This window comes from Heterodontus francisci, chromosome 6 (assembly GCF_036365525.1).
Source record: "Heterodontus francisci isolate sHetFra1 chromosome 6, sHetFra1.hap1, whole genome shotgun sequence".
Lineage (NCBI taxonomy): Eukaryota > Metazoa > Chordata > Chondrichthyes > Heterodontiformes > Heterodontidae > Heterodontus > Heterodontus francisci.
Window position 1 is genome coordinate 70,913,906 of NC_090376.1, and position 22,503 is coordinate 70,936,408.

The 22,503-nt window shown below is 43.9% G+C and overlaps 1 protein-coding gene across 1 annotated transcript in view; it reads left to right on the forward strand.

Moving 5' to 3' along the window:
• Positions 1–22,503, forward strand: part of aff3 (AF4/FMR2 family, member 3) — a 248,585-nt gene that overhangs the window by 118,314 nt on the left and 107,768 nt on the right. The window lies entirely within an intron of this gene.

A 22,503-nucleotide genomic window follows, 5' to 3' on the forward strand; every position in this document is an offset into this window, starting at 1 on the left:
GTGCTGGTAGTGGACAGAGTGAAGATTTAAGGTGGTGGATAGAGTGCCAATCAAGTGGATAGCTTTGTCCTGAAAGTTGTTGAGATTCTTCAGTGTTGCTGGAGTGGCAATCATCAAAAAGTGTTCCTTCACACCCCTGATTTGTGCGTGGTAGATGGTGGAAATATTTTTGGGAGTCAGTAGATGCGTTCCTTGCTGCAGAACACCCAGCCTCTGACTTGCACTTGTAGGCACAGTATTTATGTAGCTGCTCCAGTTAAGCTTCCGGTCAATGATGGCCCCAGAATTTTGATGGTGTGATTGGGGAGGGTGGGGGGTGGTGGTGGGGTGGTGTGGTTCGACGATGGTAATGCCATTAAATGCCAAAGGAAGGTGGTTAGATTTTCACTTGTTGGAAGTGGTCACTACCTGGAACTTGTATGACTTGATTGTTACTTGCACTTATCAGTCCAAGCCTGAACGTTGTCCAGGTCTTTCTGCATGCAGGCATAGACTACTTTAGTATCTGAGGACTTGTAAATTGAACTGAACACTGCGCAATCATCAGCAATCATTCCCACTTATGATCTTAAGATGGAGGGAAGATTATTGATGAAGCAGCTGAAGATGATTGAGCCTAAGACACTACCTTGAAGAACTCCTGCAGTGATGTCCTGGGGTAGAGATGATTAGCCTGCAAAAACCACAACCATCTTCCTTTGTACTAAGTATGACTCCAGTCAGTGGAGAATTTTCCCCTGATTCCCATTGACTTCAATTTTACTCGGGTTTCATGATGCCACATTCTGTCAAATGCTGCCTTTATGTCAAGAGCAGTCACTCTCACCTTAACTCTGGAAGTAGCTCTTTTGGACATGTTTGGACCGAGGCTGTAATGAGGTCTGGAGCTGAGTGATACTGGAGGAATCGAAATTGAGTATCAGTGAGCGAGTTCTGCATGATAGGTCTGTCGACAATGCCTTCCATCACTTTGCTGATGATTGAGAGTAGGATGATGAGGCAGTAATTAGTCGATTGGATTTGTTGTGTTTTTTGTGGACAGGACATGCCTGGGCAATTTTCCACTTTGTTGGGTAAATGCCAGTGTTGTAGCGGTACTGGAACAGCTTGGCCAGTGGCACAGCTATTTCTGGAATGTAGGTTTTCAGCACTACAGCTGGGAGGTTATTGGGGCCCATAGTCTTTGCTATATCCAGTGCACTCAGCTGTTTCTTGATATCACGTGGAGGGAATTGAATTGGCTGAAGACTGGCATCTGTGATTCCATGGTCCTCAGGAGGAAAGGGATCATCCACTCAGCACTTCTGGCTAAAGATGGCTGCAAATGCTTCAGCCTTGTCTTTTGCCCTCATGTGCTGTACTCTGCCTTCATTGAGGATGGGGATGTTCATGGAGCTTCCTCCTTCAGCAGGTTGGCACCTCAATTTTGGGTAACCTGATGTTGTTCTTAGCATGCTTTTCTACACTCCCCATTGAACCAGGGTTGGTCTACTGACTTGATGATAATGGTGGAGTGAGGGATATGCCAGGCCATGAGGTTACATGTGGTGGATGCAATTCTGTTGCTGATGATGATGACTCAGAGAACCTCATGTATGTCCAGATTTGAGCTGCTTGTTCTGTTCTGAATCAATCACATTTAGCACTGTGGTAGTGCGTCACAATATGATAGAGGGTTTCCTCAGTGGAGATGAAGATGGAACTTCATCTCCACAAGGACTGCAGTGGTCACAGATGCATCTGGGACAGGTAGTTTGGTGAAGACAAAGTCAAGAAGTTTTTCCCCTCATGTTGGTTCTCTCACCATCTGCCTGAGGACCTGTCTGGCAGATATGTCCTTCAGGACTCGACCATTAGTGGGGCTGCTGAGCTACTGTAGTTATGGACATTGAAATCCTCTATTCAAAGTACATTGTGTCCCTTTCTGCCCTCAGTGCTTCTTCCAAGTGGTGTTCAATTTAGAGGAGTACTGATTCATCAGCTAAGGGAGGGTGTTATGAGGTAATCAGCAGAAGATTTCCTTGTTTGATCTGATGCCATGAGACTTCATGTTGAGGGCTCCCGGGCTCACTCCCTTCTAACTGTATACCATTGTGCCATCACATCTGGCAGGTCTGTCCTGCCAGTGGTGATGGTGATGGAGGGGTCTGGGACTTTGGCTGAAAGGTACGATTCTGTGAGTGTGACTATGTCAGGCTGTTACTTGATTTGTCTGTGGGATAGCTCTCCCACTTTTGTCACAAGTCCACACATGTTAGTGAAGAGGACTTTTCAGGGTCGATGGAACTGGCTGTATTTTTGTTGTGACCAGTGCGTAGATTTATTCTTATGATATGTAGCACTTTGAAATAATTGAGTGGCTTGCTAAGCTGTTATAGTTAAGAGTCAGCACTTTGCTGTTGGCCTGGAGTCAAATATAGGCCAGAGTGGGTAAGGATGGCAGATTTGCTTCTCTAAAGAGCACTAATGAACCAGATGAGTTTTTACAACAATCCAGTAGTTTCATGTTCACCATTACTGATTTTAGCTTTTTACTCCAGATTTATCTAATTCAATGAATTTGAAGTCCCCAGCTACCGTGATGGGTTTTGAATTCATGTCTGTAGAGCATTAGTCCAGGCCTTTGGATTACTAGTCCATTAACATTAAGCTGGATTTTGTTCTCCCCCATGTGTGGGGAGGGGCTGAAGATGGCTCTGGATGAGACCCGCCATGGATCTTGAAGCTGTGAGGGCCTAGCCCATTCCTCCCAGCGGATGTGATGCTCCATGGCGGGCACCCGCCATTGGGTGACGGGACCACAATTTAAATATTCAAATTAATAAAATTTACACATTTAAATATACTTACCTGAGATCTTGAAGGCCCGCCAAGAGCTTCAGCCGGCACTCTCACGCGTTTAGATCCCAGTCTGGGGAAACGAGGTGTGACAATGGTGGGGAGGGGGGAGGAGGTATGTTTATCAGTGTGGGGGAGGGGTGGAATGGGGTTAAATACACGTAATGGGTGTATGTAGGGGATGGTGGGAAGGATTGAACCTTAAACTTTGTGCAGTTTGGGGGGTGTAGGTCAGATGTAAAATGTTACAACCAGGTGAGAAAGATGTCTTGGGGGTCCCTTTTAGCCTTCACCTGGTCTTACTGTAACAAGGTTTTATTTTAAAACACACTGTGTTTTGAGCTCCACCTTGGTGAATCCTTGTTCACTGCTTTCTAATTATAAGGCAAAGAAATGAGTACAAACAGGCTTTCTTAGGTTTAAAGAAGAAAAGTGAAATTTATTAAAACTTAAACTTAAACTCTAATTCAGTTAACGCCTACGGATACACGCATGCCCCACACTAGCATGCATATGCGATACGCACATGCAAATAGAGACAGAAAAGAGCAGAGGAAATAAAGTTGAGAGGTTTGAGGCAATCTCTGAAGAGGGGTTTTTGTTACTGTGCTTCGAGCTCGCTGTAGTCCTTGCTTGTAGGTAGATCTTGCTTTTCATTGGGGCCCAGTATTCTTCTTAAACTTTGTTCACCGTTGGAGACTTTTCTCTTTTGGGGTTCTTATGTCTTCAGTGGTTTTCAGTTCCGTGAGAAAGAGATGGAAGTAGACAGGAGCGGCTACGGCAAGCCAGCCGTGAGAGGTCTTGTCAGTTCAGGAGCAAACAGCTTTCTGCCTTCAAACAATGTTTCTCCAATTTAAAACTCCCCTAGTTGGCCAGCAGGTGGTCACATGACTGACTGGTTTGACCAAGTCTCTTCTGCACATTGGGAGCATCTTAGCAGTCAACATGGAATGCTAGCTTCTCCACCTTCAACATCTGGTAATCAGAAGTCCAATGTGGATTAAATTGGAGCAGAGAGTGGCCTCTTTGTCCTTTCCATGTACTGTCTGTTACTATGCAAATATCTTTCCAGTCAAGGGTCTGGTGTGTTTTTTTTAAAAAGCAAGTTCTTTCTTCACTTCAGTAACAGTTTAAAAATCAATGTTCATGTGGCGAAATTAATGTGCCTCATTCTTGGCAGGTGGAGGCCTGCATGACAAAAGGGTAAGTCTTTTGGGGAGGAAAGCACAAATAACTATTGTAATTGTTATTGAGGGGTGGGAAAGAGTCGTTTGAAATTTATTTATTTAATTTTGTGGACTTTAAAATTTTAAATTGGGCGGCAGGGCTGGCTGCCCTTTAAAAATGGTGCCAGCGCCTGCACACAGGCAGATGCTGCCATTGCCGGGGATGGACAGCCCGCCCCCTCCACGAGATTGGGGGGAGGGGGGGGGCAGGCCACCCCAGCTATTTAAATGAGCCGCTGCACTTAAGATCCCAGCAGATCTTTGGAGTGCAGCCAAGATCATAGAAACATAGATAGAAAATAGGAGCAGGAGTAGGCCATTCAGCCCTTCGGGCCTGCTCTGCCATTCAAAAAAAGCTCATGGCTGATCGGCTAATTCAGTACCCTGTTCCCGCTTTCTCCCCATATCCCTTGACCCCTTTGGCATTAAGAAATATATCTATCTCCTTCTTGAATATATTTAATGACTTGGCCTCCACAGCCTTCTGTGGTAGAGAATTCCACAGGTTCACCACCCTCTGAGTGAAGAAATTTCTCCTCATCTCGGTTCTAAATGGCAAACCACATATCCTGAGACTGTGACTCGTGGTTCTGGACTCCCCAGCCATCGGGAACATCCTCCCTGTATTTATCCTGTCTAGTCCTGTTAGAATTTTATAGGCTTCTATGAGATCCCCTCTCATTCTCCTAAACTCTAGTGAATATAGGCCTAGTCGACCCAATTACTCCTGATACGTCAATCCTGCCATCCCAGGAATCAGCCTAGTAAATCTTTTTTGCACTCCATCCATGGCAAGAACATCCTTCCTCAGATAAGGAGACCAAAACTGCACATAATACTCCAGATGTGGTCTCACCAAAGCTCTGTATAACTGCAGTAAGAGTGGTGGGCTCTTAAAATCCAGTCCATATCATTATATTTCCACATCCTCATCCATCAATCATGAAAGGGTTATATCATATAAATACTTTATTATATGTGTGTGACAGCCATGTTTAAACATAGGACAGATATTTTCACATAAACATATTGTGACTTCATACCTGTTATAACATTGTCTGATATGAAAATTATTTCACAAGTCAAGATGTTGTATTTTCTGAAAATATAGGCAATATACTTTTCTATTTATACACATACTTTTCCTCTGTTGTAAGTTAAAAATTATATTATGCTTTGCCCCTAGGTATTATTTCTTTTTCAATAATAGAAACTTTAGCAAAGATATTCTGCTCCCAGTTTTTGCCTGAATTCCAAGTACAATAGAATTCCTGTGGTCTTCACATTTAATATATTTAAATATTCCAAATGAGCTCCCAAACCATCTTGATCCCAGTGCCAGAAACTCAGCAGAGTTTCTGTAAAATCAGTCACAAGGGATGCTAGGGACATTTAGAAGGGTGTATTCACTTAAAGAGCAGTAGCTGCATATGAAGAAAATAATTTTGATAGTCTTTAAAAAACTGCAAATATTTTAAGTGTCTATTTCAGCTTTTCAAAAGGCTGCAAAACACAGGGCTGGCATAATAAGGATGGAGGCAGGACCTGAGTCTACGGGCTCATGATGGGGTGATGCAGATTCAAATCTCTTTGATGGCTGGCAAAGTAGAGATTTTACAGCACAAAATGATTACAAGGAGTGTTATCCCCTGTTTCACATTCAAGGATGTCCTTCCCAGAGGGCAGCAGGGCAGAATGCCTGGAACATTATGATGTTCTTGGGACTGGAGTGAGGTTTAGCTGAGTTTAGTATAGTTAAGGCAAAGACTGAGACAGAGGCAGCAAGCTGTTGACGACCCGGGTTCAATTCTGGGTACTGCCTGTGTGGAGTTTGTAAGTTCTCCCTGTGTCTGCGTGGGTTTCCTCCGGGTGCTCCAGTTTCTTCCCACATGCCAAAGACTTGCGGGTTGATAGGTAAATTGGCCATTATAAATTGCCCCTAGGATAGGTAGGTGGTAGGGAAATATAGGGACAGGTGGGGATGTGGTAGGGATATGGAATTAGTGTAGGATTAGTATAAAAATGGGTGGTTGATGGTCGGCACAGACTCGGTGGGCCGAAGGGCCTGTTTCAGTGCTGTATCTCTAAACTAAACTAAACTAAATCATCCAGTCTTCTTTATTCTGTTTTACTTTCACTTTCCCTTCATTGACATGTGTGTTCTACAGCAGCCTCAAGTGTACACAATGCAATTGCAATTTCCACAAGGTGTCGAAAGAAGATGGCACACCCGAAGGAAGCTACCAAGGTATCATTGTAACAGGAGTCACCTTTTTGTCATTATGGTCATTGTTGCCAATGGTAAATTTGAAGATAAGCTTAATTGATTTTTATTTTTTTAATTTAAAGAAACATACTGGATTCATTGGGTAATTGTAACTTTTCGTAATAGCATATAATGGGTGATAACAGTTTGGCTGACTGTTATACACACCTCCTGATGGTAAGCAGGGACAGATGAGTGGCTTCTGAAAGCAACAGTTGGTCATGCAAATGTGTACGAGTGAAATTTCAGTAAAAGAGAAACAAGGGACGTCCTGCAGCTAGACTCCATGCTCCAGACACACCCTCTCTGCACATTGCCCATAAATGGTTCTTCAAGTCAGGAAAAGTACATGGACGAAACATGGGGCCTGGTCCCTGTTACTGCAAGAAAGTAGGAACTGTCAGTGTTAGAGTAGTCAGAAGATTTGAGGATGTGCATATCAGGGTAGAATAGTCTTTCTGGAGTATGTAAGATGGCAGAGGTGTAAGGAGGCGAAGGGAATAACAATGAAAAGACTAATGAGTGCAGAGTGCTTCATTAGGAGTGAAAGATGTTGGTGTGAAGTGCCCTGTCGTGATTAGTGGAAAGTGCTTGTAACTCAGGGAGAGCAGGGCATTAAGTGCTGAGGCAAAGCTGAGAAATGAGAGATATGATTAGGAAACTTAACTCAGCTATCCATGGTTTATCATTAAACTTTTTCCTACATTGCAGCTATGTCCTGTGGGTGATACTCTGGCACTGATCCATTCTGCTAACTTTGCCCACTTGTGCCAGGCAGTGCCCAGAATTGGACACAATAGTTGAGGCCAAATCAATATTTTATAAAGGTTCATCATAACATCTTTGTTTTTCTACTCTATGTCTCTGTTTATAAAGCCTAGGATCTGATATGCATTATTAATCACTTTCTCAGTCTGTTCTACCACCTTCAACGATTTGTGCACATATATCCCCAGGTCTCTCTGTTTCTTCACCCCCTTTAAAATTGTACCCTTTAGTTTATATTGACTCTCCTTGTTTTTCCTACCAAAATGAATCACTTCACACTTATGTGCATTAAATTTCATCTGCCACATGTCCACCTATTCCACCTGCCTGCCTATGTCCTATTGAAGTCAATCACTATTCTCCTCACAATTCTTCCAAATTTTGTGTCATCTGCAAATTTTGAAATTGTGCCCTATACAACCAATTCTAGGTCATTGATATATATCAAGCGCAGCAGTGGTCTTGGTACCTATAGCTGGGGAACCATCCTGGGTACCTTTCTCCAGCCCAAAAAATAACTGTTCAATACTACTCTCTATTTTCTGTCACTCAGCCAACTCTGTATCCACGCTGCCACTGTCCCTTTTAATCCATGGGCTTCAACTTTTCTGGCAAGTCTATTATGTGGCATTTTATCAAATGCCTTTTGGACATCCATATATACCACATCAACAGCATTACCCTCATCAACCCTCTCTGTTACTTCATCAAAAAAATCAAATCAAGTTAGTTAAACATAATTTGGCTTTAACAAATCTGTGCTGGGTTTTTCTTAATTAATCCACACTTGCCCAAGTGACTGTTAATTTTGTCCCGGATTATCATTTCTAAAAGGTCTCTCACCACCGAGGTTAAACTGACCGGCCTGTAGTTGTTTTTGAACAAGGGTGTAACATTTACAATTCTCCAGTCCTCTGGCACCAGCCCTGTATCTAAGAAGGATTGGAAGATTATGGTCAGTACTTCCGCAATTTCCACCCTTACTTCCCTGAACATCCTCGGATGCATCCCATCTGATCCTGGTGACTTATCAACTTTAAGTACATTCAGCCTTTCTAGTACCTCCTATTTATCAATTTTTAGCCCATCCAGTAACTCAACTAGCTCCACTTTCACTCTGACTTTGACAACATCCTCTTCCTTGGTAAAGACAGATGCAAAGTATTCATTTAGTACCTCATCCATTGCTGTAATTCGGCTGTAATTATAGTTGTGGTCATCAGAATTTATAAAGGAAAATGTTGCCTGAACGTGGCTTCACATGTAAGGGAGTAAAATATTTGTGGGAGTTCTCTTGAATTGAGTTACAGCAATTTCCATTCTGGCAGTAACAAATAAGGCATTAGCAGCAAATTCCTATGGAGATCTAACAAAAATATTACCATAAATTCTTCACATTCAGGTCAAGGACAAGTCACACTGTAAATATGGCCTTGCCAATGTTGTCACATCATGAGAACCAATTAAAAAATAAACTAAGGACTCAAAGTACAGCAGTAGCAAATATCACTTGAGATACAAACAGACAGCATGGGTCTGATTTTTGTCTCACTACCAATCCTGTTATGCCTATAAAAGAGATGGAAACTGAAAAAAGTCCACCAGCGACCACTGAAGATGTTCTTATTTTTGGGTGGACCTCAATTTAGGCGGCCACCAATCTGATCAGAATCCAGACTTCATTAATGTATATAAATAGAGGTCAAATGATGAAGTTGATAGAACCATAGAAAGGTTACAGCACAGAAAGAGGCCATTCAGCCCATCGTGTCTGCGCCAGCTGAAAAACCTAGCCGCCCATTCTAATCCCACCTTCCAGTATGTGGTCCGTAGCCTTGCAGGTTACAGCACTTCAGTTGTAGGTCTAGGTACGTTTTAAATGAGTTGAGGGTTTCTGCCTCCACCACCGATCTGGGCAGGGCATTCCAGACACCGACCACCCTCTGGTGAAAATGTTTTTCCTCGTGTTCCCTCTAATCCTTCTACCAATCACCTAAAATCGGTGCAGCCTGGTAATTGACCTCTCTGCTAGGGGAAACAGGTCCTTCCTGTCTACTCTATCTAGGCCCCTTATAATTTTGTACACCTCAATTAAATCACCCTTCAAGCTCCTCTGTTCCAAGGAAAACAACCCTAGCCTATCCAATCATTCATCATAGCTGCAGTTTTCAAGCCCTGGCATCATTCTTGTAAATCTCCTCTGTACTCTTTCCAGAACAATTATGTCCTTCCTGTAATGTGGTGACCAGCACTGCACGTAATACTCCAGCTGTGGCCTAACCAGCTTTTTATACATTCCCAGCATTACATCCCTGCTTTTGTATTGTATTCCTCGGCCAATAAAGAAAAGCATTCCATATGCCTTTTTCACCACTTTATCTACCTGTCCTGCCACCTTCAGGAACCTGTGTACGTGCACTCCAAGGACTCTCACTTCCTCTACCCCTCTCAATATCCTCCCGTTTATTGTGTATTCCCTTGCTTTGTTTGCCGCCCTGCCCAAAAGCATTACCTCACACTTCTCTGGATTGAATTCCATTTGCCACTTTTCCGCCCACTCAACCAAAGCATTGATATCATTCTGGAGTCTACAGCTATCCTCTTCACTATCAACTACACGGCCAATTTTTGTGTCATCTGCAAACTTCCCAATCATGCCTTCCACATTTAAGTCCAAATCATTAATATATACCACAAACAGCAAGGGACCCAACACTGAGCCCTGTGTAACGCCACTGGAAACTGCTTTCCATTCACAAAAACATCCATCAATCAATTTTGGAACCAACTCGCCACATTCCCCTGCATCCCATAGGCTTTTACTTTTCTGACCAGTCTGCCATGTGGGACCTTGTCAAATGCCTTACTAAAATCCATGTAGACAAAATCCACTGCACTACCCTCATCAATCCTCCTTGTTACTTCCTCAAAAAATTCAATCAAGTTAGTAAGACACAACTTTCCCTTAACAAATCCCTGCTGACTATCCCTGATTAGTCCATCCTTTCTAAGTGACATTTTATCCTATCTCAGAATTGATTCTAATAATTTGCCCACCACCCAGGTCAGACTGACCAGACTACATTTATTAAGCCTATCCCTCACACCCTTTTTAGAGTATGGTGCAATGTTCGCAGACCTCCAATCCTCTGGTACCTCACCTGTATCTAGTAAGGATTTGAAAATGATCATCACAGCATCCGCTATCTCCTCCCTGGCTTCCTTTAACAGCCTGGGATACAATCCAACCAGCCCGGGTGATTATCCACTTTCAAGGATGTCAGACCCTCTCGTACTTCCTCTCTCATTATGCTTATTATATTTAATATTTCACACTCCTCCTCTTTAACTACAATGTCTGCACCATCCCTTTTCTTTGTGAAGACAGAGACAAAGTACTCATTAAGAAGCCTGCCCACATATTCTGCATCCATGCATAAGTTACCTTGTGCATCTCTGATAGACCCTTCCCTTTCCTTAGTTATCCTCTTGTTCTTAATGTACTGATAAAACATCTTTGGATTTTCCTTGATTTTACCTGTCAATGTTTTTTTCATTTCCTCTCTTTGCTTTCCTAATTTCCTTTTTTACTTCACCCTTGCACTTTCTATAGTCCTCTACGTTTTCAAAAGTATTGATTTTTGTGACTGTCATAAGCTTTCTTTTTCTGTTTTATCTTACCCTGTATACTTCTAAATCACCAGGGGGCTCTAGATTTGGCAGTACCACCCTTTTTCTTTCTGGCTGTGCCTGTAGAATCTTGTTTTTGAATGCCTCCCATTGGTTTGCCACTGACTTCCCTTCAAATAGCTGTACCCAGTTCACTTTCGCCAGATTATCTCTCAGCTTCGTAAAATTTGTCTTCCCCCAATTTAGAACTTTTACTCCTGTTCTATATTTGTCCTTTTCCATAATAATGCTAGACTTAACTGTATTATGGTCACTATCTCCAAAATGGTCACCCACTGCTACTTGATCCATTTACCCAGCTGCATTTCCTAAAACTAAATCTAGAATTGCGCCCCCTCTCATTGGGCTTGTTACATGCTGGCTAAAAATGTTCTCTTGAATGCAGTTCAAGACTTTTGTGCCCTCTGTGCCCTTCGCACTGTTTGTATCCCAGTTGATATTAGGGTAGTTGAAATTCTCAACTATTATTGCCCTATTGTTTTTGCACTCAGAAATTTGCCTACACATTTGTTCTTCTATCTCCCTCTCACTATTTGGGGGTCTATAGTGCACTCCTAGTAGTGTGGCTGCCCCTTTTTTATTTATGAGCTCAATCCATATGGCCTCATTTGATAATTCATTTGGCATATCATCCCTCCTCTCAGCTATAATTGATTCTTTAACCAATAATGCTACACCCCCTCCTTTTTATTCTCCTCTCTATCCTGCCTGAAAATTCTATATCCAGGGATGTTGAGCTGACATTTTTGCCCCTCTTTAAGCCAAGTTTCCGTTATAGCAACGATATCATGCTGCCGTATGTCTATCTGTGCCCTCAGCCCATCGGCTTTATTTACTATACTCCTTGCATTTAAATAAATACCTTTTAACACTGCCAAATTCCTGTACTGTACATCTTTTAACTTTGCTTCTTCTGTCTTTCAGAGTCACTTGCGAATTTTCTGCCTCCTGTTCCCTGCTCTGAATTTGTCCTATCTGAAACTACCCTCAGGTTCCCATTCCCCTGCCAATCTAGTTTAAACCATCCCAACAGCACTAGCAAACCTTTGAAGGTCCAAACACCTCTTTCATCTCTACCCACTTTGCTACCAGCAGTTCTTCAAGCCACCCACAAGTGTGGGCAGTACAACAACAACATTTATATTGCACCTTTAACTTAATAAAATATCTGAAGGTGCTTCACAGGAGCGTTATCAAACAAAATTTTGCACTGAGCCACATAAAGAAATACTAGGGCAGTTGAAGTAAGTTTTAAGGAGCTTCTTAAAGGAGAAAAGAGAGGCAGAGAGGTTTAGGGAATTAATTCCAGAGTTTAGGGCTGTGGCATCTAAAGACATTGCCACCAATAACTGAACAATTAAAATCAGGAATGCTCGAAAAACTAGAATTGGCAGAGCAGGGTTGTGGAGCTGAAAGTGGGAGGCTAGCCAGGACTGCCTTGGGATGGTCAAGATCAGAGGTAACAAAGGCATGAATGAGGTTTTCAGTACCAGATAAGCTGAGGTGGGGTCGGAGGTGGAGTCGGGTACAGAGGTGCACATAGAATCTTTTAGTGATGGCGCAGATATGCGATTGGAAGCTCATCTCAGGGTCAAGTATGACACGAAGGTCGTGAAGAGTCTCATTCAGCCTCAGACAGTTGCCAGGAAGAGGGATGGAGTCAGTGGCGATGGAACAGAGTTTGTGGCGGGGACTCAAGACAATGGCTTCAATTTTCCCAATATTTAATTGGAGGAAATTTCTACTGATCCAGTACTGGATGTCAGACAAGCATACATGTGAAAACTAGCACTGTGCTTTTGGATGATGTCACCGAGGGCAGCATGTAGAGAAGATAGATCCTTGGGGGACACCAGAGGTAAGGGTGTGGGAGTGGAAGAGAAGACACTGCAGATGATTCTCTGGCTATGATTGGATAGATAAGAATGGAACCAGGTAAGTACAATCCCACCCAACTAAATGATGGTGGAGAGGTGTTGGAGAAGGATGGTATGGTCAACCATGTCAAAGGCTGCAGACAGATCAAGAAGTGAGAGGAGGCATAGTTTCTTTGGAAGGGTAAGGTTATCTCAAAAAATTTGAGCAACAGGTGTAGCTAGCTGTTTCACATTGCAACTATGCAGTAGCAACACAAGTGGTATTTTCCACTAAAGTTTTGCCTACCACATAAATGAATAATGTGGTACATGAATTCCAATGCCGGTGTGATGCCAGGTACATAGGCCGTACGTCCCAAAGATTGGCAAATCGTATCAAACAGCACGTTCCTTCAGCTGTTTGCAATAGGCAGAGTAGTGACAATACTCAACTAGCCCCTACTTGCAAAACTCAGACCACAATGGGTGGAATTTTATGGGCCCTGCAAGAGCAGATTTGGTGGCATGCGGGTGATTTCATGAGGCGTGAGATGTTTTTTCAGATATCCGACAGCGGGATTTTCTACCAAAATTAAGTCGGCGGCGCATTGGAGCGTTCCAGGGCTCCCTCCCCCGCCCCCCACCACCGCCCCCTCCATACAGTGGCAGATTACAGCTGTGCATTCATGTACTGCCATGAATACTCATTACCCTACACTTAGTTCCAATTAAGTTCTACCTCCCAGATTAAGTGAACGGGGAGGGCTATTCCCGTGCCACCCAGTTCACATTTGTTTGAATGTGGCGTGCAACAGTCGGCTTTGTGCAGTTATGTCCGAGGTCAGTGTTTTTCTTCTTTGCACTCATTGACAAAAAGAACACCAACATTGGAACAAATGTTTACCTCCAGGCTTAACACCAGTGGGGGCGATTCTTCTCAGGGGATGGCAGTGAAGGTATGGGTGGATTTACGAGGAAGAGTAGGGGAGGCTACTCGGGGAGGACAGGGTGAGGTTACTGGGACTACATGGAGGAGCAGGGGAGGTTACTCAGGGAGAACCAAGGGTGGAGTTACCAGGAGAATGGAGGAGCAGGGGAGGGAGCAGGGGAAAACAAAGGGTGGGGTTACTGTATGCATGGAGGAGCAGGGGAGGGAGGAGGGGAGCATCCAGGGTATGCAGTGACTATTTTTGCTGCTGAAGCTGGCTGTGGGCAGCTGCAGGGTTGTTGGGTGGATTTGAGTATTACAGTCAACGGAAGATCATTAAGGGCCTAAAGTGAGGGTTAGTGCTGTCAACATCGGGGACCTGTGGGGTGAATTCAGGGTACCAGCAGGCAGAGATACTCTACGGGAACATAGGGAAGGGAAGGGGATTCAGCAGTAATATTCAGCTTGATTTCAGGAGGATCAAGGGTCAGAGTGGGCATTTCGATGGTGACAGAAGTTGGAACGGGGGGAGGGATGTCATGAATAAATTGATTGTGACACTGCACGGTAATGCGGGAAAGTTCAATGGTAATGGAGGAAAGTGTTAAGGTTACATTGGGTGGGTCAAGGGTTCAGGCTGGAAGGTGGCTGGAGGAGGTTGGAAGGTGGTGACACTTGCCTTAAATTGCAGCTGCACCATTTTCTCCATCAATAATGAAAACCATGTGGCCACTCAAGGATTGCAAGGCAAGTGGGAGGAGACAAATAATTGTGGGTGGTTACTCAACCTGGCTGCAATTCTAAGACACAGAAAAGAAGACTACACATTGCCTGGATGTTTCTGCTGATTGGCAGCAGAAGGCTGCATTGAAATGTTCTGTTCGCTTCATTATTTGCAAAGCTGCAGCGACATGGGTGTCATTCCCCCATTTTTCTAATACTACGGGAAGAGGAGCACAGGGAGCAACTAAGGATGGATCTTTTCCCTCATCGCATGATGGATGAATGCCAGCAACAGGAAGAATAGGAAGATGAGGATGCTGCGACTGACAACATGCAGGAATGAAGATGGGAACTGGCATGTCATCGCATCCTCAGGACAAGGACAAATCACCTTCATATGTCAAAAAGGCAATGCCAGAGAAGCCTAAGGATGTTTCATGAAATGGTCACAGAAAATTCTGCAATCCTGCAGCATGACCTGCAGCCACTTGGGATTAGCAGGAAACCCATGCCACTTTCCCTCAAGGTGACTGCTGCACTTAATTTATTGCTTACTGGCATCTTCCAGGGATCAATGGGCAACATATGTGGCATATCAGTCAGCAATCCACAGATGTATCAAAGAGATGACCAATGCCCTATTTCTTTGTGCCAATGAGTTCATCTACGTACCTGTACATGAGGTCAGACATGCAGCAAGGTCTGCGGCCTTTGGCGCAATCACTGGGTTCCCTAGAGTGCAAGGGCTGATTGATTGCACTCATAGAAACATAGAAAAATAGGAGCAGGAGTAGGCCATTCGGCCCTTCGAGTCTGCACACCATTCATTACCATCATGGCTGATCATCCAAACTCAGTACCCTGTTCCCGCTTACTCCCCGTATCCCTTGATCCCTTTAGCCCTACGAACTATATCTAACACTTTCTTGAATATATTTAATGATTTGGACTCAACTGCTTTCCGTGGTAGAGAATTCCTAAGGTTCACCACTCTCTGGGTGAAGAAATCCCTCCTCATCTCAGTCCTAAATGGTTTACCCCTTATCCTTAGACTGTGACCCCTGGTCCTGGACTCCCACGCCATCGGGAACATCCTTCCTGCATCTAGTCTGTCCAGTCCTGTTAGAATTTTGCAGGTTTCTATGAGATCCCCTCTCATTCTTCTAAACTCTAGTGAATACAAGCCTAATCGACCCAATTTCTCTACACACGTCAGTCCTGCCATCCCAGGAATCAGTCTGGTGAACCTTCACTGCACTCCCTCCATAGCAAGAACATCCTTCCTCAGATAAGGAGACCAAAACTGCAGACAATACTCCAGATGTGGTCTCACCAAGGCCTTGCATAATTGCAGCAAGACATCCTTGCTCCTGTACTCAAATCCTCTCGCTATGAAAGCCAATATACCATTTGCTTCTTAACTGCCTGCTGCACCTGCATGCTTACTTTCAGTGACTGGTGCACAAGGACACCCAGGTCTCGCTGCACCTCCCCCTTTCCCAATCTATCGCCGTTCAGATAATAATCTGCCTTTGTGTTTTTGCCACCAAAGCCTGACATTTATCCACATTATACTGCATCTGCCATGTATTTGCCCACTCACTCAACCTGTCCAAATCACACTGGAGCTTCTCTGCATCCTCCTCACAGCTCACACTCCCACCCAGCTTTGTGTCGTCTGCAAACTTGGATATATTACATTTAATTCCCTCATCTATATCATTAATATATATTGTGAATAGCTGGGGTCCGAGCACTGATCCCTGTGGTACCCCACTAGTCACTACCTGCCACTCGGAAAAAGACCCATTTATTCCTACTCTTTGTTTCCTGTCTGCCAACCAGTTCTCTATCCGTGTCAGTACCTTACCCCCAATCCCATGTGCTTTAATTTTGCACGCTAATCTCTTATGTGGGACCTTATCGAAAGCCTTCTGAAAGTCCAAATACACCACATCCACTGGTTCTCCCTTATCTATTCTACTAGTTACATCCTCAAAAAAGTTCCGGTAGATTTGTCAAACATGATTTCCCTTTCGTAAATCCATGTTGACTTTGTCCGATCCAGTCACTGTTTTCCAAGTGTGCTGCTATTATATCTTTTATAATGTACTCTAGCATTTTCCCCACCACTGATGTCAGGCTAACTGGTCTATAATTTCCTGTTTTCTCTCGACTTCCTTTTTTAAATAGTGGGTTACATTAGCTACCCTCCCATCCGTTGGAACTGTTCCAGAGTTTATAGAATTTTGAAAAATGACCAGCAATGCATTTATTATTTCTAGGGCCAGTTCCTTAAGTACTCTGGGATGCAGACCATCAGGCCCTGGGGATTTATCGGCCTTCAATCCCATCAATTTTCCTAACACCATTTCCCTACTAATACTGATTTCATACAGTTCCTCCGTCTCACTAGACCCTATGTTCCCCAACATTTCTGGGAGATAATTTGTGTCCTCCTTTGTGAAGACAGAACCAAAGTATGTATTTAATTGGTCTGCAATTTATTTGTTCCCCTTTATAAATTCCCGTTTCTGACTGTAAGGGACCCACATTTGTCTTCACTAATCTTTTTCTCTTCAAATGTCTATAGAAGCTTTTACAGTCAGTTTTTATGTTGTCTGCATGCTTATTCTCATATTCTATTTTCCCCTTCTTAATCAATCCCTTTGTCCTCCTTTGCTGAATTCTAAATTGCTCCCAATCCTCAGGTTTGCTGTTTGTTCTGGCCATTTTATATTTCTCTTTCTTAGATCTAATACTATCCCTAATTTCTTTTGTATGCCACAGTTGAGCCACCCTTCCTGTTTTATTTTTGTGCCAGACAGGAATGAGCAATTGTTGTAATTCATCCATATGCTCTTTAAATGCTAGCAATTGCCTATCCACTGTCAACCCTTTAAGTAACGTTCCCCAATCTATCATAGCCAACTCGCGCCTCATACCTTCATAGTTTCCTTTATTTAGATTCAGGACCCTAGTCTCAGAATCAATTCTCTCACTCTCCATCTTAATGAAGAATTCTATCATGTTATGGTCGCTCTTCCCCAAGGGACCCCGCACAACAAGATTGTTAACTAATCCTTTCTCATTACGCAACACCCAGTCTAGGATGGCCTGTTCTCTAGTTGGTTCCTCGACGTATTGGTCCAAAAAACCATCACGTGCACACTCCAGGAATTCCTCCTCTATGGTATTATTGCTAATTTGGTTTGCCCAATCTATATATAGATTAAAGACACCCATAATTACAGTTGCACCCTTATTGCATACGTCTCTAATTTTCCTGTTTAATGCCATCCTCTCCATCACCACTGCTGTTTGGGCATCTATATACAACCCCCACCAACATTTTCTGCCCCTTGGTGTTTCTTAGCTCCACCCATACAGATTCCACATCAGGATTCTCTGAGCTAATATCCTTCCTCACTATTGTATTGATTTCATCTTTTACTAACAACGCTATGCCACCTCCTTTCCCTTTTTGCCTGTCCTTCCTAAATATTGAATACCCCTGGATGTACAGTTCCCATCTTTAGTCACCCTGCAGCCACATCTCTGTAATCACAACTGTATCGTATCCATTTACATCTATTTGTGCAGTTAATTTGCCTACCTTATTGTGAATACTCTGCGCATTGAGACACAATACCTTTAGGCTTGTCTTTTTAACATTCTTAGTCATCTTAGCATTATTTTGCACTATTTGTTTCTTGCCCTTGATTTCTATGCCTTCCACTTTTGTCTTTTTGTTTCCTGTCTTTCATTTCTATCCTTGTTTCCTCCTCCTCAGTCTCCCCACTCAGGTTCCCATCCCCTTGCCATTCTAGTTTAAATCCTTCCCAACAGCACTCGCAAACACCCCTGCGAGGACATCGGTTCCAGTCCTGCCCTGGGTGTAACCCATCCCGCTTGTACAGGTCCCACCTTCCCCAGAACCGGTCCCAATGTCCCAGGAATCTAAATCCCTCCCTCCTGCACCATTTCTGAACATATTGTGAACATATTGGAAGAATGTGTCCAGTGTCCGTTTATCAGTTTGATGTTAGCCTTCAATCCTCAATGATTGCTGTATCACATCTGTATATTTGTCAATGTCCAAACTACAAACATGCATTCATCTGGTCTATTCTTCTGTTCCTAACTCACTTACACGTGGCACAGGAAGTAATCCTGAGTTTACTACCTTTGAGGTCCTGCTTTTTAATTTAGCTCCTAACTCCTTAAGTTCATCTTGCAGGATCTCATGTGGCCATTACAGCTCCCTGGGAGCAGACTGCTGCATTTGTGATTCGCAAAGGCTTCCAATATTTGAAGGTACAACTAGTTTACGACCACCGGAGAAAAATAATGCAGGTTTGCGAACGTTTCCAAGGGAACTGTCATGACTTATACATATTTAGGGGATCACAGCTGCCAGAAGTTTTTGAAGAACCAGCCGAAGTGGATAGCTGGATCCTACATGTCAAGTGTTACCCTCTTTATACATGGTTGATGACACCAGTGCATCATCCCCAATGTGGAGCTGAAGATAGATGCAAAGCTGCTCACACATCCACCAGAGCTATAATCAATTACAGCATTGTCATTTTTAAAATGCGCTTCGCTGCCTTGACAGGTCTGGAGGGGCTCATCACAACACGCCAGAGAGGGTCTCATGAGTCCTCGTTGTCTGCTGTGCATTATGGATATTTTCTTTAGACGAAGGAACAGGTGGAACACCAGTCCTTACAGATAGACTGCACAAAGCCGACTGTTGCCAACTCCTTAACTATGAAGGAGTGAGGAGGAGGACAACAATACAAACAATGCCGTTATATATGAGAGACATGCAAGGGACATCAGCGAACACCTCATATTTGCACTTTTCAGACAACAATAACCCCATTTAAAGAGTTACGTTGAGAGGAGGAAACATACATTCTTTCAATATGTTCACCAGCGCCTGAGGTCTTAATTATTGCTACAAACAAAAAGGACTCTTCTGAAAATATCACATAAACCAGTAGTGGAGATGTTGCAAATGGCCTTTATGCTATCCACTTCATTGCCAGTGACATGCGTCTACATTGAAAATATCATAATGCATCAAGGCATTAACCCGCACACATAGGAAGCTACAACGTTGCAGCACTTTGATGTGTCCAGCAGATCTAATGTCGTGTGGGCTATGATGAACAGGGAACATAACAATGCTAGGAAAATAAAATTTGACCACAAATCCACAAATGGAAGGCATGTTTGTAGTTTGGACATTGACAAATATACTGACGTGATACAGCAATCATTGACGATTGAAGGCTAACATCAAGCTGATAAACGGACACTGGACACTTTCTGAAGCAACAATGCATTCCTGCCATACACCTCCAGTAAATGTTTTCCTTTTCAAATGAAACCAAGCAAATGACTTTCACGATTGGATTAAAAATTAAAGTAAATAAAGATGTATTGAAAATGGATCAAAATGTGGACATTATTGACAACAACCTGTGCCACCTTCATGCTCATCACTTTTTCATCTTACTTTTCCTGCCACTACATCTAGGTGCAACCTCGACATTAGCAGCTGAGGTGGAGGCAGTCTGCTCGATGTGCTGCCCCGTTGCTGTGGATGATCATGGCGGGTGTCCTCTGGAAGCATGAGGATTTTCTGGTTCCATCCTACTGGGGGTCTGCAGCAATGGTGATTTAGTATCCCCTGTGTGCTCGCCTGATGGAGATAAGGGGGTCAATGTCAGGCAGGAGGATGAGACGCTGCTTACCCTAGGGGTGTCCTGTGAAGAAGGCCCTGGGGCAGCTGGCACGTGCTCCTCTTCCATCTGTGTGCACAATGGCACATTCCTGTCTCCCTAAGGGGAAGGAACACCTGTAGGGAGGTCCAGGTTCCTTGTTCCCTTCTCGATTAGACTCTGCTGCATGGAGCCCATGGGAACAGCGATGGAGTGCAGGTCAGATTGCATATGGCTTGAGTGCTTAACCAGACTCACTCAGAGCTCGCCAAACTCTCGACTGAAGAAGCCATACGCTCATGGCTGGGACATGGCAGATGTCATGGCTGGCATGGACTTGTCTGTGACATGCACAAAGCCACAATGACCTCAGACATCTCCGACATATTTTCCAAATGGCTTTGCTGCATATCCAGCAGACTTATTGTTGCAACAAACAGAGGATCATCATGAGCTGAGCAGGAGCTTGGTCCCCAGCAGTCCTCCGATTGTCAGGGGACCTGGCTGGTACATGCTCCCTCAGCTGCTGGGACACATCTGTGTTGTGACCACCAGCTTGTGACCCTGTTTCTAATCTTGAACCCCCTGCGGACCATGTGAATATACCTGTGCTGGCAGAGGTGGAAGAAGAGGCAAGTGATGGTGCACCCTGTGGGGCATTGGCTTCTTTTTCCTCCCCAGAGGAGAAATCGTTGGCCACATGGAATTCCACAACTTGAGTGCGGGCACCTGCAGTGGAGACACAAACAGGGGCACTTTAAACATGAGTTCACACACTTTCCTTTGGTGTCCACATATGGCTGCAAGAGTGGAGTTGACACTTTATCCATACGCCTTGTGGACCCTGCCTCGCCATCTGCAATCGCCCTGCCTCCCTCCTCTCTCACAATTTCCGATGCTTCCTCCTCAGCCTGATGTCAGGGACACTTCCTCCCATTTTAGCATGCTCGTGCTGCTTGTGGGTGCGTTTATCCTGTAGGAGACTGTGCAGATTTAATGACATGTCAAAAGATGCATCACAACGATTGCATACATGCATCAAAATCACTCATTCTGCAGTGGCTTTCGCATAACATATCCAAGCACATAAACAATGCTAATCGTCATCTCGGCGTACAATCATTTAGTGAATGGCACCAAGGCTGCTCACGCACTCCACTACATGCCTTGTCTATCCTCTGTCTTAAAGACATGGAGCCAAGGAGGATAACAATGGAGCTGCTTTGGCAAGACCACTTACCCTCTCCGATCTAAGCAAGTCATTGATCCTTTCGTGACACTGAACCCAGGTTCTGCGCGTCACCCCATAGTTCGAGACCTCCTCTGCTACCTCCATCCTGGCCAGCTTGGTCAGGCAGGAGGGTCTTTGGACTCCATCTGCAGAGAAGAGAACTTCCCGCCTTTCCCTCATGGCCTGGAGGAGAACCTGCAGGGAGGCATCACTGAACCGTGGGGGGAGACACTGTCTGCTTCACTTTTGCTGCAGGGAAAATAAATGATGTGAAGTTGGAGCTAGTTTTCACAAATCAAGGGAGGCAAATGTATTTTGAATTAAGTACAAGCTTTAATTTAGGTTACTCTGAAGAGACTTACTTAACAGGAAGGTTGCTGATCCTTGAGGCTGCAAGCACAGAATGCTTTATATCCATCGCATTGGCCCAGTGACGGCGGGTTCCGCCAATGAAAGGCTGTCCCCGCCAAGTGATACCACATGTCTCCCATGCCCGCTCACTTGAATCTTGAATCACATGGGATATGGGGAAAATGGAAGAAACGGAAGTTACGCCATCTTCTGGTCCCGCCGTCGGAAATGCTGTGGGACTCATAAAATCCCAGCCAATGTCTAACGTTAGATGTGATTCCACAAATGGACAGCACTTACTGAACAATCCCGTGTGTGCTAAGAATTACAGTGACAAACAATTTAACATTCATCGGGCTTGCAATGTGACTCACTTCACTTGCTAGAAGCTATATATATTCATACACAGGGACCTGCCCTTTTCAAGCAAAAGAAACATGTCCGGGCATTGCGCCGTTTTTTAGAATTAAAGAAAAGCATGGGGGACAACAGTTCACTGGTGCATTCTCCATGGCAACGCCTCAACCAATCCGAGTCAACTTGCCAACCAATCAGCACCTTTTTCTCATGCAGTATAAATTGTTGCTCCCTTTGAAATTTGACATTCTTGCGTCTGTCCTGATGAGTGCAAGATGAAAAACTTCGACAGCATGTCTCTTTTTTCAGCAATACTCAAGTTCTGTACTACCATTTATTCTATAATTAGTATAGATCCAATATTACACGACATAAATGAGCTTTATGAAGGCAAGGAGTATCTTGAAAAGTTATTACAGGGGGCCTCCATAGGCCAAAATATTAAGACAGCGAAATTGAACTCGAATTGTCCGTAGTCTCAGCGCTACAGGTGCTGTTTTGGTACCAAAATGGAATCTATACTGCATGTGTGCACAC